Here is a 16,808-nt window from a genome sequence, read left to right as displayed (position 1 = left end):
CTTTTGGAAGAGCCTGACACTACCGTCTGCCTGCTTAGAGGTCTTTACTGCTTCTTTAACCTACTTCTTTCCTTCCTTCCTTCCCTCCACCAGCATTGATTGAACATATACTATACGTGGTAGGCACTGGTAAGGCACACAGTACTCATGTACTTAAACGAATGGTCCCTGAGCTCAAAGTACTCTCTGCTTCACGAGTGAGAGAATCAAGCAGACAAATAATCACCGATATATTTTAAATAGAGTTACGTACACTGAACTTGGAGAGCACAGAGCAGGAAGAAAGTAGCTCAGCCTAGAGGGTGTCTCAGAGGAGATGTTTTGGGTAGGTGTCGACAGAGAGGGAGAAGGCATTCCCAGCAAAGGAAACAGTCTATTTAGAAATCACGGGTAGATATTTTGTGGGTCACATCCGGGATTTAGGCAAGAATCGAGGCTGGAGATGAGTTCAGGGATCCGCAGCCTCAAAGCAACCACAGCCTGGGTTCAGGAATATTTCTTCATCCTTACACCCTGCAGACAATTGAGGCCTGGACATTGGTGGGGGAGAATCTCCAAACCTTTCCAGTCATTGGTAAAAAAAAACACCTGATGATCATTATTAAAGCCTGCAGTTCAGTCTCTCAGGGTGACATCCTGCCTCAGGCTCTGTGTCTGTAAGGTTGGGAGCTCTGCCTGGTTCACTCATCCTATCCAGGAATGAATCTTGAGTCAGAGGACTTCTGAGACCTGTACCCTGATTCCTAACAGTACAGTCAATGCAGGGTCCATTGATAGTGTGTGCACCACACCCATGATTTAATCACAGTGGAGTCCTTGATGTTTCTTGCATTACTCCCTTTGATTTTTTTTAATTTTAGTTTTATTAGAGTGTAGTTGATTTACAGTGTTGTGTTAGTTTCAGATGTACAGCAAAGTGATCCAGTTATACATATATTCATTCTTTTTTAGATTTTTTTCTCATATAGGTTACCACAGAATACTGAGTAGAGTTCCCTCTGCTATATAGTAGGTCCTTGTTGATTACCTATGTTATATATAGTAGTGTGTGTACGTCCATCCCAAGCTCCTGATTTATCCCTCCCCTTTGGTAACCATAAGTTTGTTTTCAATATCTGTAAGTCTGTAAATAAGTTCATTTGTATCTTTTCTTATATTAGATTCCACATATGAGTGATATCATATGATATTTGTCTTTCTCTGTCTGACTTACTTCACTTAGTATGACAATCTCTAGGTCCATCCACGTTGTGGCAAGTGGCATTATTTCATTCTTGTTTGTGGCGGAATAATATTCCACTGTGTATACGCACCACATCTTCTTTATCCATTCCTCTGTTGATGGGCATTTAGGCAGCTTCCGTGTCCAGGCTATTGTAAATAGTGCTGCAACGAACATTGGGATGTATGTATCTTGTCAGATTATGGTTTTCTCTGGATAGACCCTTTGTTCAATGATATAGTTGATTTCATGTTGACGTAACTCCCTCCTTTTTGATTTCTCCTTGGTAAAAGATATGCATTGATTGAAGAGATGCAAGCGCGTATGTAAAGATGAAACAGCGCCTTTGCCTTTGGAAGTAGGTGTATGGCTGTGCAGGCTCCTGAGATCCAGGCTGTATTATATCCGTAGGCAGAGGCCCCACCCAAGCCTAAGGCTTCCCATGAGCCACACCCTTCCGCTTCCAGCTCTCTCTGCCCACACCCCTCCTCCACAGCCCTCCCGTAGAGATTAAGTAGAATGACCTCCCTTTCAGGACCTATGCCCGGCCAAGACTCTCCAGTGACTAGCCAACGTGGCCAGCATGCTAGGGGTTAGAAGACCACCCTTCTTGTGATAAGACAAGCTCCTATTAGCAGTTCTATCTTCTGAAACAGTTGTCTCAATATCCCTGGCCTCCTGAGCCTATACATTGGATGGCCTTGAACTTCAAGACCTCCTCGTTAATGTTTTAAATCTCGTGTGATTACCGGGATTTGTGGTCCCACAACCTACTCTGAGCCCTAATCCTCATTTGCCCCACTCATTTCTCCCTCGTGCTTCTCCATGCCTAGACTTGACACTAAGACAGACTTCATCTAGGTGACTCCTCTTGTGTTCCAGGCTATACGTAATCATGGAGATGGTAAGTACAGGTATATGAAATAAAAGAAATGAAAGTCTGGCTTGGCCAATAAACTTCCTTGTCCCTTACAACTTAAAACATTTTCTGATCTTTGAACCACATTAAATCTCATAGGTTATTAGAATTTGGTGACACTTCCCACTGGAAAGAGCCCAAAGATTACTTTGACATGAACAAAGTAATCTTGTCCGTGAAAGAAGGTGTCTGAATGCCATTTGCTTATAGAGTCCCGTGGGCTTCTTGTCTGTCATCCTCCATTTTTAATTAGAACTGTAATCATCTCTCAAGAGGCAGCTGGAGGCTTCATTAAATCTGCCAGCTTCCCTATGATTATAAAACTGGTGAGGTTTAAAATCTTGGCCATATCAAAAATACTAGGAAGTTGGGGTAAATGTATCTGTCATCTAAGGGCTTCAGATAAAATGAGTTCCCCTTTCATTCCTATAGAACTGAGACTTTGCTGCAGTCAGCAAAAAAAACCCAGCACACTTTGCAGTTGGTACATTTGCTTCAAGTCCACCTCACATTCCTGGAGCCTTCCGTTGTCCAGTTACGTCTTTATTAGCTGCTGTTCATAGCCCTTTTATGACCATGAACGTGGCTCACTGATGCTTCTTGCACGATTCTACTGAGCCTTCATTCTTCCATCTGCAGAGAAGGAAGTTGCCCTCTGAGTGGGGTTCACCAAGGGTCTTTCCAGTAAGCTACTCCGAGGTCAAACCTATAGCTATCAGGAGCATTCTAGAACCTCTCTACTTCCATTCAGGCTGCCATCCAAACCAGTGCACTAGGTAGGGCTTCCAGCCTTGGTACCCTCACCTCACCATGGAACTGCAAAGTACCTTATAGTGTTTGTCACCTGTGGGTTACTTCGCAGACCCACAACAGGTGATTACATGACCCTTTGTAATGAACCAGTGTTTCCACACTTGGGCCTAGAGGCATAGCTATAGATCAGGGATTCTCAGTAGTGGTATTCTTGATGCTTTTTAAAAAATTTTTATTTTATATTGGAGTACAGTTGATTAACAACATTGTGTTAGTTTCAGGTGTACAGCAAAGTGATTCAGTTATACCTATACAAGTACCTATTCTTTTTCAAATTCTTTTCCCATTTAGGTTATTATAGAATATTGAACAGAGTTCCCTGTGCTATACAGTAGGTCCTTGTTGGTTATCTATTTTACATATAGTAATGTATACATATCAATCCTGAAATTTTTTATTGAGATAATTGCTCTTGGCATTTTGAACCAGATAATTCTTTGTTGGTAGAGAGAGGCTGTCCTGTTCACTGTAGGATACTTAGCCACATCCCTGCCTCTACCCACTAGATGCCAGTGGCACCTGTCCCTCAGTTGTGACAAGCAGAAGTGTCTCCAGACATTGCCAAATGTCCCTGGGGTAGGGAGACAGACTCACCCCCGAGTTGGGAATCACTGCTCTAGACCTCATGCTATGTGGGGCTATGTGGCTTTTCCAGTGGAATAATGTTCCCTAGTATTTGTGGAATCATCTCTGGCCTGCAAGAAACAGGAAAGACAAGACCTGACCACGAGGGAAGTCACTTGACCCAAGGAAACTGCAAGATTTTCCACCATTCATTTATAGTTTTTTACCCTCACTATCTTATGTATCAGGGAATTACTCAGACGTGTTAGCAGTTGTGATGTAGGGAGAAGCTAGATTTCCTTGTCCAGCCATCTCATGTCCTATGGAAACACTTGTCTCTGTCATCACAAGAGGTCTTGTTAGAAAGCCCCTAAGAAACTTTATCTGCTTGTTATGCTGACTTTGGTGGTTCCAGTAAAGCCAAGGGTTTTTTGAAATGCCCTTTCCTGTGTCTCATTTGGCCATTGCCACAGATTCTAGTAAAGTTGTGATGTTTCAGAAACTGTGTCATCATTTCTCAGTGTTTACATCACACTTCATTTCAAAGACAGCCTTTATTCTAACAAGCTCATTTGAGTGAGCAGTGACTGAGAGCGACAACTGGGCCTGTGGAGATCTGTCCAGGCCCAGCACTTCCTTTGTGCCTAAGAAGCATAGTCTCCCAATATTCACTGCAGAGTCTCCTTTCATCTTGCACAAAAAGTGAATCAGTGGGAATAAAATGTAAAATCCATTCATTCACTCAAAGAAAAGTTACCAAGTAGGACGCTGTGCTAGTTACTGTGAGATATTTAGAGACACATAAGGCACAGCTGCAGAGTTCCAGAGCTCTTTGTCTAGTAGTAGAGTCAACTGTGGACAAGAACATTCACAGTACAAGTCAAGGGTCCTAGAACCTAAGTGCCATAGGTGTTCAGAACAAGGTCATAGGAAAAGAAGGTGGGTTCTGCACACTGCAGTCCTTTGCCTGGCCACAGATTCTAAAATGCGTGTGTAAATGGCCTGTGAGAATGTTTCATTTCCCTCCCGGACAGGGTTAATATAGACCAGTGGATCAAGGAAATATGGAAGACAAAAAATAGCTGGGCTTTCCTGAGGCACTTGGCAAATGACAAGTTGTCCATTTATCTCATGGGAAAGAAGACAAAGTATGAGTTTGTTAGTAATTGGTTGACTGTCGTCATTGGTGTCAATGTGAAGAGAGATTCCCTGTGCTATGACTTTAAGGTTTTTCATCCTGATCCGTGTGTGGTTGTCATAAAGTCATATGTTGAGGATGAAGAACTCAACAGATTTTGATAAGTTGGGGCAATGCACCAGATCTAACAAGATAAAACGTAAAACAAGGAAATAGAAGGGCTTGTCTTGAATCCTAAAACCCATCTGCACGAAGAGAGGGGCAGGGGCCAGGCTTGGCAACAGATGTTGAGAAAGCATTTTTCCCCCAGATTTTGTGTGCATTAAGAATCATCTGGGGGACTTCCCTGGTGGCGCAGTGGTTAACGCAGGGGACACGGGTTTGAGCGCTGGTCCGGGAAGAACCCACATGCCGTGGAGCAACTAAGCCCGTGAGCCACAACTACTGAAGCCCGCGCACTGTGCTCCGCAGCAAGAGAAGCCACCCCAGTGAGAAGCCCGCGCACCGCAATGAAGAGTAGCCCCTGCTCGCCGCAGCTAGAGAAAGCCTGCTCGCAGCAATGAGGACCCAATGCAGCCAAAAATAAATACATGTACATTAAAAAAAAAAAAAAGAATCATCTGGCATGCTTGTTTAAAGTGTGGATTCCCAGGTGTCACCCTCAGATGGTGAGATTCAACAAGTTTGAGGTAGAGCCCAAGAATCTGCATTTATTAAGGATCCTAGGCCATTCTGTGGTAGAAGCTCTGTAAGTCACACTTTGCAAACCACTGTCGTAGAGGTCTGAGTTGATAGGAAGGGAATTCAACAATGGTTTTGAGTAAAGTGTAATGAGGAGAACAAAGGAGGTGAGAACCCTGCTCTACTGGGCTAGGCAGAGCAGATGTGAATAATTCACATTGAATCTTGGGCCGTGACCCTTGAAGAAGAGAATCAGACTAGAAACAGGGAGGCGGAGGGACTCAGAACCAGGTCACGCAAAGAATAATTGAAGGAACTGACAGTGCCTAGAAAGATCAGAGAGAAGAGGACAGAACCGGAGAAAGGTGCTCTGCGTAAATTTGCTCTGTGAGGCCTCACGGAATGACACTAGAATCAGTGTGCAGCAGCTACAGGGGAATCGAGTTAGGCTCAAAAGAGTGACCATCCTTCTCCAATAGGCAGAGGTGCACAGGGCTAGAGGGGTTCAAGCATGGACTGGAGAACATGTTGAAATGATTCTTTTAGGAAGTTGGTGGTAAAAGGAAGAGTGGGACATTGAATAGGTGGTTAGGATTGAGGGAAGTTTTGTTTCATTTTTAGCAGGAGAGAATAGAATAGAGCACGTTTAGGTTTCCAAATAAAAATGGGTGGACTAAAGAAAGCTAGGAGTGGGATGGGGGCAGGCACATGGCGGGGACGGGAGTAGAGAGAGGTAAATACACGAAGAAGCAGGGCATTGGATGGACCTAGAAGGGTTGGGCTCTAGAGCCCAGGGAAGATTTGCAGTGGAAGCAAGCAGAATAGAAGAAAGGAGGTAATGGTTGAGGATCCAAAGGCATTTTATAGTGGAAAAGGGGGTGCTGTGCAAGGTACCTTAAAGTAACGCAACGGGCAAGTTGAAGTTCATTCCAGTTATGGTTTCAAGAAACAAGGGGTTGAAATGTGTTGTCCAGAGTTAAGAAAGAGTAGGGTTGGGGGCTTCCCTGGTGGCGCAGTGGTTGGGAGTCCGCCTGCCGATGCGGGGGACGCGGGTTTGTGCCCCGGTCCGGGAGGATGCCGCATGCCGCGGAGCGGCTGGGCCCGTGAGCCATGGACGCTGGGCCTGCATATCCGGAGCCTGTGCTCCGCAGCGGGAGGGGCCACAGCGGTGAGAGGCCCGCGTACAGCAAAAAAAAAAAAAAAGAAAGAGTAGGGTTGGTGAGGGCTTGAGGAATGTGGAAGAAGTGTGGAGTAGCAGGTTTGTGGAATTCGTTGAGGAGCCAGCAGCCATCCATGATTGGCTATTGCATTGTAGAACTTTTAACAGGGTACATTCAACTCAAGTTCTTTGCATTCCTGACAGTGTTGATCAATCCAAAGGCTTAAGTGAAGAGAGCAAGCAGCTGGGGGTAACATGGGCTGGGAAGTGGCATGGTGGACCCAAGAAATGATTAAAAAAAAAAAACAACTTAAATTTCAGGCTCACAAAAATTGGTAAATACCAAGCTTTGACCTGTCAAGGGCAATGGGGTTTTCTTCTTCAGAGCCTCTGAAGCATCTATCTCCACGAAACGTAGAAACTCTACACTCTAGAGATGCTTACTCAGAAGTACTCAAGATATTTGAATTTCATTTCAAGAATGTCACCTCTGTGCTCCCATCTTGGTCTTTACAGAACTGGGGCTGTTCTGACTTTGAGATGGTATCACGCAGCGTGTGTTCTAGAAATGTGGGGCTTTTACTAAGGCCTGAGATTTTAGGGAGTGTGCAGACCCTGTGGCCACTGTAATTTGTGTTAAGAGGTGTAAGCTACGAGGCTTCTTATATGTTGTCTTCTATTTTTCTCATTTACCTTCTAGTGGATTTGCAATATATTTATGGAAAATAATGGCTTTGACTTGCCTGAAACTTGCAAGATTGACACAATTGGAAATTCACCACAGCTGTCTTTGGCCTTGAACCCATTCAATTCAGAAATCTTTTCAGATAATACCTAAATCCGTGGGGGAAAACTGAAAACAGGCCTGTCAAAGTAGAGGTCTTAAGCCTTGACCATTTGCTTCCTTGTTGTTTTTTCATGGTCAACTTTTAAATAGGCCTTAAACACTGGTAGAAACACTTCTTTTTTTTATTTTTAAGTAAATTCTTCGCAGGGCAGACGTTTTTTATGAGGGAATCTCATTATTGGCTAAAATCATGGGAGTGTAACTTTGTTTTTAAAAACTTGGCAGGACTGAAAAGAAGCAGGATTAATGCCTCTATTTTTAAAAAGCAAAAGGGAAGTTCATAATGTCCTAATTTGGAACTTTACCTGAAAAAGAATCACCAAACCGTTTCTAGAATAATCTGTAGTGAATACAGTGTTGGGAACCTATGTCACTTGACAGAATAAGTCCTGTCAAACTGATTCATTTCCTTCCATGAAAGAGTAACAAGATTTTAGTAGATTGAGGGGAAATGATAAATGTAATCTATATTTTATTCAGCAAGATGCTCGAGCCTGTTCCATCCAACATCTTGGTCGATAAATTCAGAAGATTTGGGGATTGCATTAGATGTCCAGGGGGCAACTGATCACCTATCCTGCGGTCTGGATTGAACGGCACGTCCCTTTTGAGAGGCTCTGCGACAGGGGAGGAGTTACCTGATCTGCTTTGAGAGGAAGAAATGATGGCAGCTTACTCCAAAAGGACCCTCTGAGTCCTGAAAAATGCATCTGATGTGTTCGTCATCCGTGGTTTTGATCGTGTAGATATGCTCAGAAGATCAGTTATGAATATATATATTTTTATCAAGTAAAATGGATGCTGGCTGCACAGTCATTCATATGCCCTGCTTGTACATCCTTCTGAAAATTCCCCAAGAACTTCCTGACAGAACTGGTTCTCAGGCTTCTCTGTCACCGAAGAGGAGGGGGAAAAAATAAGAGGAAACAATAACTCTGAAAGCAAGTGAGATGTGTGGAAATAAATCTGTCAGACTCTGTAATTCCGAAAGGGAAAGATACTTCTGGAAGTTCTATTCCAGCCTAGGAAAGAGTCTGTTGCTAGAAATGGTGATGATATTATGCTGATGATGATTGCTCGGATTTACATATGCCCTCTGCTGCAGGGAACCCAAGTACCTTCCTAACCTGTGTCATTTTTAACTAATCTTCCCAAGGCCCCACCTGAGGGAGTCTGGTGGGTGCCTGTGCTCCTCATATTTCAGTAACTTTATGGCCGGAATTGGGTATATCAGATACCTGTATATGGAGAAAGTTCGTCCTTGATAATATATCTTAATCTCTGCCTCATTTCCCAATGCTAACAGATTTAACCCAGCGCCCAATAATGCCTAAGAAGAGTATTTTAGCTTTGTTGAGGGCCCTCTTGTTTTATGCAGCACTTTCACCATCGTTCGATCTTCACACTCCAACCCAGCAGTGCAGACAGGTCAATAGTACTGGGATAACGTTCAGCATTTCTACCGTGTACTGAACACACACCATGTGTCAGGCATTGTGCTAGACGTGTTACATGTACCATCTCATTTAATCCTCCAACAACCCTGTCGGGTGTGTGCTGTGATCTCCATTTTACCAGGAGAAAACACACACGAGGATCAAGTGACTCACTGGAGGCCATCCAACCCTTAGTGGCAGAGCTGGGACTAGGACCCAAGTCTTATGTGATCTTTCCACTCTCTACATTTTAAGAAAAGATCTTGATTCTTCCAGGTAGTTAAGGAGTTCTTTCTCATATGTGTTTACCTTTCTGTATGCTTTTAAATCTGTTTATTGATTTCTATGTGTACATCACTGCAACGTGCATCCCTCTCTAGCTCACCATCTTTCTTCATGCCTTGACCGTAAGGCACATCTGTCCTGAGCTACCAGCATCATCTCCCTGATGACCTGCCCTGAGCAGATTAGGAGAGAGAGTCTTTCTATGGTTTAGGTACCAGCAAAGTACTTTCTGTTCTGTGGTCATTTGCCTTAAGAGCGAGAAGTATTAGGTAACTAAATCATGTTTTTAAAAATAGGCTGATGATAAAAAGCGACTGTCAATCCACTTTGTGTTATTGTGACGCCATTTTGGCCCAGCCCACAGGCTCAGCAGTTGAGATTGTTTCTTTTAATAAGTAATACTAGAGTAAATATTTTTTTAAATAAAAATAAAGAACCAGATCTCAGAAAAACACTCAGTGGAAGTCTTCAACGTTATTCATTCATTCTGTCTTTGTTAAGCATATCTCTGTGCCCAGAACTGTTTTCATCCTGGAATCATTAGCAATTCAGTGTCATCACTGTCATCGTCATTGTCGTCATCATCAACATTATCATTATTCTCCTCTTCGCCATGGGCACATCACTGAGCACCAATTAGCGCTGTGGGCATTTATGGAGATGTGTACATGTAAGCACCATATGGTGCCTACCCTTGGGGGAAGCAGGTGGGCTGACCCGTAACGAGAATACAAATCTGTTCATAAATGCATGTGTATTTTCACATCATCACAGGTATTGAGTAGTGAAACAAATGGATCTTGGATGCTCTTTTGCCGCCTGTGTAAACTAATCCAGGAAGTCTACCCAGAGAGCTGAGTACGAGAAACTAGATGACGTGGACTTCAGCACTGGGCCAGGGGGCGGGGTCCCCATGAGGACGTGAGCCTGAGCTAGACTCAAGGATGGGGAAAGGACTTCCCACACATCCTTTCGCAGATCCCTCCAAGTTGAAAGTTGCCATATTGAAAGATCGAGAACACTTTTATGTTTTCTGCATAATTCCCATCGCCTTATGTCACCTCTCTCTACCACTTTGGGCTTCGCTTGGGTAGTGTAAAGTCCGTGCCACAGGCTTCTCCAGCCCACGGCTGGGAACCTGCGCTCCATCTTATTCGTTTGTACTTTAATTCAGGGAGGGCTCCATAAATATTCATGGAGATGATAAGAATGGCATTGAGGCTCTCAGCACCACTTTATGCAGGTTCTAAAACCACAAAAATCATTGACTTGACCCACAGAGCTATCTGCCTAATTGACAGCTCAAAACAGCAGGTCCTTGGCCTGTAACATTTGGAAGTTAAAATTAGAACTTCTACAACATATCGAAAGTTCTGGATTTCCAGCATGTCTGAAGAGGATTTAGATCCTGACGTGCCTGAAGAGACACATCTATAACTGGACCTACTGAACCAGACCCTTCTGCCGGTACTGGACACTGATCTGTGACAGGGCCTCCGGAAGGTAACGTCATGATACCTGAATGCGCTCCTGGCTGGCTGCCAGGGCCAGTGTTACAGTATTGGAAGTGTTTCTCAGGAAACAGGAATGCATCTGAACGCTGAAGACCAGTACTCTTTTAACGTTGAAAGTCCCTTCTCTAGATTTTGCTAGGGTCCTCCAACAGGATGTTGTATTTCTGATTTTCTATATAACCTGGTGGTAAACTTGCCCGCGAAAGCATGTCCTCCCTTAGAGTCCCACCTTCATGCGTGTTGGGGATTATGAGTTCTCACCTTAAGTAATGATTGCTTAATAACCTCGCTTTCGTGTGACCGTCCCATTCCCGCTTCTACCTCACTGCCCCATCCCGAACTCTAACGTGTATGAGCTCAGGAGAGAACAGCCTGGGGTGGAAGGTGGGAGCAAAAGGGCAGGTGAGGATCTGCGTTCTGCCCCTTGGCCAGGCCAGCCCTTCCCTGTGATCGCCCCGGTTGTGTTACCCTCCGGCCTCACCACCTCGTGGTCTACCTTTGAGGCGGTTTCCAGGGACATCACGTCTCCACCTTTCTGTGAGGATAAATAAACAGTTTGAGGCTCTCGTGTCTTTATTAAACATTTCCTCTAAACGGCATGCTTTGGCTGTGTGCCCACATGAACCAAGAAAGCTTTCTGGGAGCAGCCGAACCCCAGAGCCCGGCCGCACGGTTCCTCGTATAAATAGCCCTTTGAGCAGGCAGGAGGCACCTGCGCTGATCGCCGCCCTTCCTCCCTGACTCCTGGGTCTTCAGAGCTCCCTGGGTCCTGGGCTGGAAGGATGCTGAGAAGCCTCCTGGGCCCCTGGCAAAATGAGGAGCGCCGAGAAGAGGGCACGAACCAGGTACAGGCGCCCGCTCTGCAGGGCCGCTGGGGCCTGTGGTCCGGCTGTGGGGAGGGAAGGGTGCCCCTGCCTGCAGCAGTGGTGTAAATGTGGGAGAGGACAGGCAGAGAAGAAATAAATAAATAAGGCCCCCAACACCTAAATCTCTGAGCCCACTGGAGCAGGAAATTGAGTGGCTGGACAGAGCAGCCTTGCTCTGCCCTTCCCCCATCCTTGGTCTAGAAGGTTTTCTAGGCCTTACAGACTGGTTTTTTTTTTTAAGAACTCTCCAACCTATAGAGAAAGAGGAAGTGTATTTTTAAAACAGAGTGAAGACTCAGTAGCCACAGATCTGAAAGAGAATGAAAGGGGAAGAAAGGCTTGTGGAAGAAGGGAAAGGAAAAGGGCCTACAGAAGAGTGTCTCTGTGTGTGTGTGTGTGTGTGTGTGTGTGTGTGTCCAAGACAGCTTAGGAGACAGCCTACAAGGAACAAGAAAACAAAGGGACGTGTGACACGAGAAAGACAGAGAAATAAGTGGGAGCAGGCGTGAGTGGTGGGGGGAGGAGGCCGGTGGCGGAGAGAGGCGGGCAGCATGGATGCCGGAATGCGGCCGAGCTGGGAGGGAGGGAGGGAGGGAGGGAGGCTGCACATGTGTGAGAGAAAGACAATGATGTCAGCATTTCCTTCTGGATTGGTCACATGGTCCTTGCCAGGTAAACAGACTGGAAATAGACTCCATAAAGGCCGAGCCTGCTGGGGGAGGGTGGGAGGCCCTGCCACTTCACCCTTTCCTCGCTGTGGCATCCTGAACAAGCCGTTTTTTTTCATGTTTGTGACAAGGTGGTCTCGGAGTGGAATTGCATTTTTACGAGCCAAGGAACATGACTCAGGGAGGGAAAGCTATTTGCTTTTATAATTAGCTCAAGGAGTTACGAGACATTTTGATTTTAAAAAAGAACAGAGGTGGGGTGAATGTAAATTTAAGCTCAGATGCTGTGTCTCGGGGAGTGGATTGCTTATCCTCATTTGTCTCCTTTGGAAGAGGGTCAGATGGGTCTCGATGAAGGGTGGATAGGAAGGCTGCAATTTAGAATGAAAGGATCAGATGCTGTGATTATCAAGATTAGGAAAAAGAAAATGCTAACAGATTCAAGGTGAATATATTAAAGGAGTGGGATACAGCTCAGTAGTGACCATGGTGCCACAGGAGGAATGGAGACCCCACAAAAGAGATGAGGCGAAAAAAAGACAAGTTACTGTGACTTCCGAACAGAGTTGTTGTTGTTGTTGTTGTTGTTTTCCAAAATGACGGTTCCCAACCCAAACAGGGCAGAGCATTTTAGAATGGCAAAAGCATGTCTGGAAACGTTATCTGAAAAGAAAAGTGGATGGAACAGGTAATCCTTCCACTTGGAAGGCTGTCGAATCCAAAATGGTAGGGGTGGGGAGAACATGGCTCTTTCTTCAAATTCCTGGAAACAGGGCCTTTGCATCATGTTGCAATAGCTTATTTAGGTCATTCTTTGAATAATTTTGGATTGAAAGGAACTACCTTATTTTGGTCATCATTTTCTACGTCCTTGTGGAAATTTGGCCAAAGCCTGTGTGAGGGAGGGTGGCCAACTGTCACAGTCTTCCAGGGTTGAGGGCATTTCTGGGATGCAGTTTTAAATCTAGGATAGTCTTGGGCAAAGTGGGACCAGTTGGTCATGGTAGTGGGAGGCCTAGTCTAGTGGACAGAGAAATAATAATTCGTCCCCACCCTGCTCCACCAACAAACAAAACAGAACTCTTTCACTCTTTTTCTACTCATTTCTTCCTCTCTCCCCCATCATTCCTTCCCCTCAACTTGCCACTGCAAGACGAACTTGAGGGTATGTGACTGCGTACTCGGACTTGGGAGCCGGCAGAATACGGCTGAGGTGAACAGTTGGCTTTAGTTACCCCTGGAAAAAGGAAGGGAGGAGAAAAGGTTCATCCTTGCTGCTTCTGCTTCCTCCCTGCCTTCCACTTCCCCCATTCATTGGAGGGGGAGGAGGGGTCCATCAGTGCCACAAGTGTACTTTCAGCCCTTGGGTTGAAAGATAGATATTTGATACCCCTCTCCGTTAACAAAATACGTCACTCTGACAAGACTCCCAGCCCAGAGTTATTTTTGCAGCATTATGTAACTGGATTCCCTGGTCAGGAGGACTTCCTTAACAAGGCTTTCAGCAACCCCTCCGTGGGGGCCTGGCCAGTCCTGCCCAATTACACACACTCACTCTTGTGCAGTTTCAGCCCAGGTCAACCCAGTGAAACATAGTGAGGAGACATCAGCCCTCGCTGCTGACCTGCTCACCGTATCCCCGTGCTGTAGAGCCCCTAGAAGGAGTGTTTCAGTGGCTGGTGGCCAGAGTTGGGGGAAGACTCTCCCATGGCAAACCTCGATATGCACGATATGCATTGCAGCACAGACCCTCCCCCGTACCTACCCTCCCACCCATCCCACCAAGGCCTGCAAAACTGAGCTCCTGGGGCCAGCCCTCAAGGGACTGGGAGACCCTCCGAAGGCCTGCCATTTGGATGTCGCTGCCCTCTCTTCTTCCCGGTCTTCTGGATTTCCTCATACTTGTTCATGAGTAATCGGTCATCTGATCGTCCCTTCCTGTTAGCCTGCTGACTCACAGAAGTTAGAAATGTGTCTGAGCTTCAGACACAGTAAGAAAATTTACAAAGTAAAACAAAAAAAGGTCAGGTATGAACTTCTCCTGGTGTGGCCAACGTAGGCCTACAAATCCAGGAGTACGCTGGGCAGCTGTTTCGGGGTGACAGTATGTTGCCATCCTCCTGGGAGCTTGTTCATGCTGTTGTGTTTCATTGTCATTTCTGTCTTTTGGCCTTGAGACAACATCCTCCATGACCTTCAGTAGCCCGTCTCCTCGCCTTGGATCCAGTCCGGAATCCATACCAAAAGCAAAGAACCCATCCCACAGTATTTTTCTTTCCCTCCCCTCAGCCCACGGCATCTCGTATCTCTCTTTTATTTTCTCTTGAGTCCCTGGTTCCCCTATCTTAACAAGAGGCAGATGGTATAATAGAAATAGCTCTAAAGCCAGATGGAGCTGGGTTCACATTGAAGCTAAGCTCTGAATAGCTGTGCGAGCTTAATCCCTGCGTCTGATTTTTCTCATCCATAAAATGGGACTAATAATACCCACTTCCCAAGGCCACTGGGAGAATTGAATACGATAACCTATAAAGTGCCTTCCAGGGGACCCACACGTAGTAGGTGCTCGATAAGTGGCAGGCCTTCAGGGAGGGAGGAGGGAGGAAGAGGAAAGGGCCATTTTGCCAGGTTCCTAAGAGCTAATTTCCATCTCCCTTACTACACCATCCATCTCCCACGGGGATGCCCTTTCTAAGGCTGCTGAAATGAGTCTCGCCATCCTTTGTTGGGGGGCGTGGGTGCGGGAAGCAAAGAAATGCTCTTGGACTCAGCCTCTCAGCACACCAGCACAGGGTCCCTGGGATAGAGACCCCTGTGGCTGTTCCTTTTGGGAAATCTTCCCAGCCTGAAGGATCTGTCTTCCCCCCACGCCGGCCCCCCTTATAACCAAGGTCTCCCTGCAGACCCCTCCAATGTTAGGCATTATGTTCAATATATTAGCTCTGCGCCAGGTTGCAGGGGCCAGCAAGTACCCAGAGCAAAGGGAAAAGGGATGAGTGTGGTTTCTCCCAGAGTATCCACCTGTGTGAACCAGGTGGAACCGGCACACGTCAGGGATGCTGAGGGCAAACTGAGGCATAAATGATGGGGAGAGGAGGCAAGAAGATTCCCTGGAGGTGGGGGTGGGATGGGAATAGCCACCACCCAGGGGCACCTCTCCCTGAAGGGCACAAAGGCCAAGAGCCAGTGACTTTGGCTGTACCTGGAGCGCGGGCTGGGCAGGGTGGAGGAGAGCCTACGGCAGCACCACTGTTCCAGTTGGCAGAAAGCCCTTCCCTGAAGACTGTGAGTTTAACCTTTAGCATTCAAGTGTCGGAGCTTAAGTGTCGTTATGAGCAATTCTTCCTGCTGCAGCGTTCCCAGACTGCGGGAAGAGGGGTCGGCAGAAATCCACCCGCTTTCCTTTTTCTTCCCAGACAAAACGAGAGGGAGGGAGACATGCAGAACCAAACACGCAGACACAGGCACTGCTCAAGTCGGGCCCTCGCTAACCCTAAACATCCAGTCCCATCCCCTTGGCCAGTCTTGTTTCTCCAGGCCTGAGTGTCTCCCAGGGGGTCCCCCACTCCCAGCTCTCCTGGGGCTGTGGGGTTCACAACCACCCTCTGGCCCCCCCAAGCCTCCGCTGGGAGTGTTGTCTGGGAACACCACCCCTTGCTCTCTGCAGCTGGATTCAGGGCCCCCAACTGTCCCCAGCTTGGTGGCCCGCAGGTTGGGGTTGGGGCACCTGTGTCCTGAAAGAAGCTGGGAAGTCTGGCGTGGGCGGTGGAGAAAGGATGCCGTCGGGCGGCCCGGGGTGGGGAGTGGGATGCAACGGGGACAGGCGCTGGGCCTGGGCATCTCAGGCCAAGTGCAAGACGTGCGCCCGCCGCCGCCACGCCCTCTCCTTCCCAGGTGGCTGCCGGCGCCGGGCGTGGTGGTTTTCGGGGGGGGGGGGGGCGCCCCGCAGGGTAGCTCCAGTTGCTCCGCGTGGGGTCATTTTCCCCCCAGAGCCAGCCGCCGTGCTTTGCGCACACCTGTGAGGGTTGCCCAGGTCCCAGGGCAGCGGTTCTGCGCCGGCTTAAGTTCCCCAGCTGGCCTCTCCAGGGGCCTGAGCGCCCGGGCTTCCTGTCGGGAGCTCGGAGCCGGCGGGAGAATAAAGCTTTCCCGAAATGGGACTGGGTGTGCCAGACTTTAGGGACGCGAGCCCTGGCTCAGTGAACTGTGCGGTCAGTGTCTCGGGAAACTGTCGGGATCCTCGAGGTTGTGGTTCATGGGAAGGAGGGAACAGCGCAAGGTCTCTACCGAGCCCTGGGGGAAGGAGGGCAGCGGTGAAAAGCGTGCGCCCTATGCCCGGGCCAGAGGAAGGTGGCGTCGAATGTCCCTGCTGCCCCACTGGGCCTTGGAATTAAACAGGGAGGTGGTTGCGCCCACAGGGGACCACTGTTTTGCCCGTTGCCCCGGCACAGGCTGGGCCCGCAGGACATCCGCGGGGAGTCCAGCTATAGCCAGAGCCCCCCGGGCCTGGTGTGCACCGGACTCTTCGAAGCCCGTGGGGCCGCGCCGGATTCTCCGCCCGCCGGCCTTAACCAACCGCCGGCTCCAAATTTCGTGCCATCCGTGTGCAGGAAGATTGGGTTTGCCTTTTTCTCTATTTCTAAGAATAGGAAACAAACGAATTGGAAAATTTTTGCTTTGGAAAAATATCTGTTCGATG

The sequence above is a fragment of the Tursiops truncatus genome, chromosome 19 (genome assembly GCF_011762595.2).
Source record: "Tursiops truncatus isolate mTurTru1 chromosome 19, mTurTru1.mat.Y, whole genome shotgun sequence".
Classification (NCBI taxonomy): Eukaryota; Metazoa; Chordata; class Mammalia; order Artiodactyla; family Delphinidae; genus Tursiops; species Tursiops truncatus.
Note: the sequence above shows the minus strand (reverse complement) of the source record.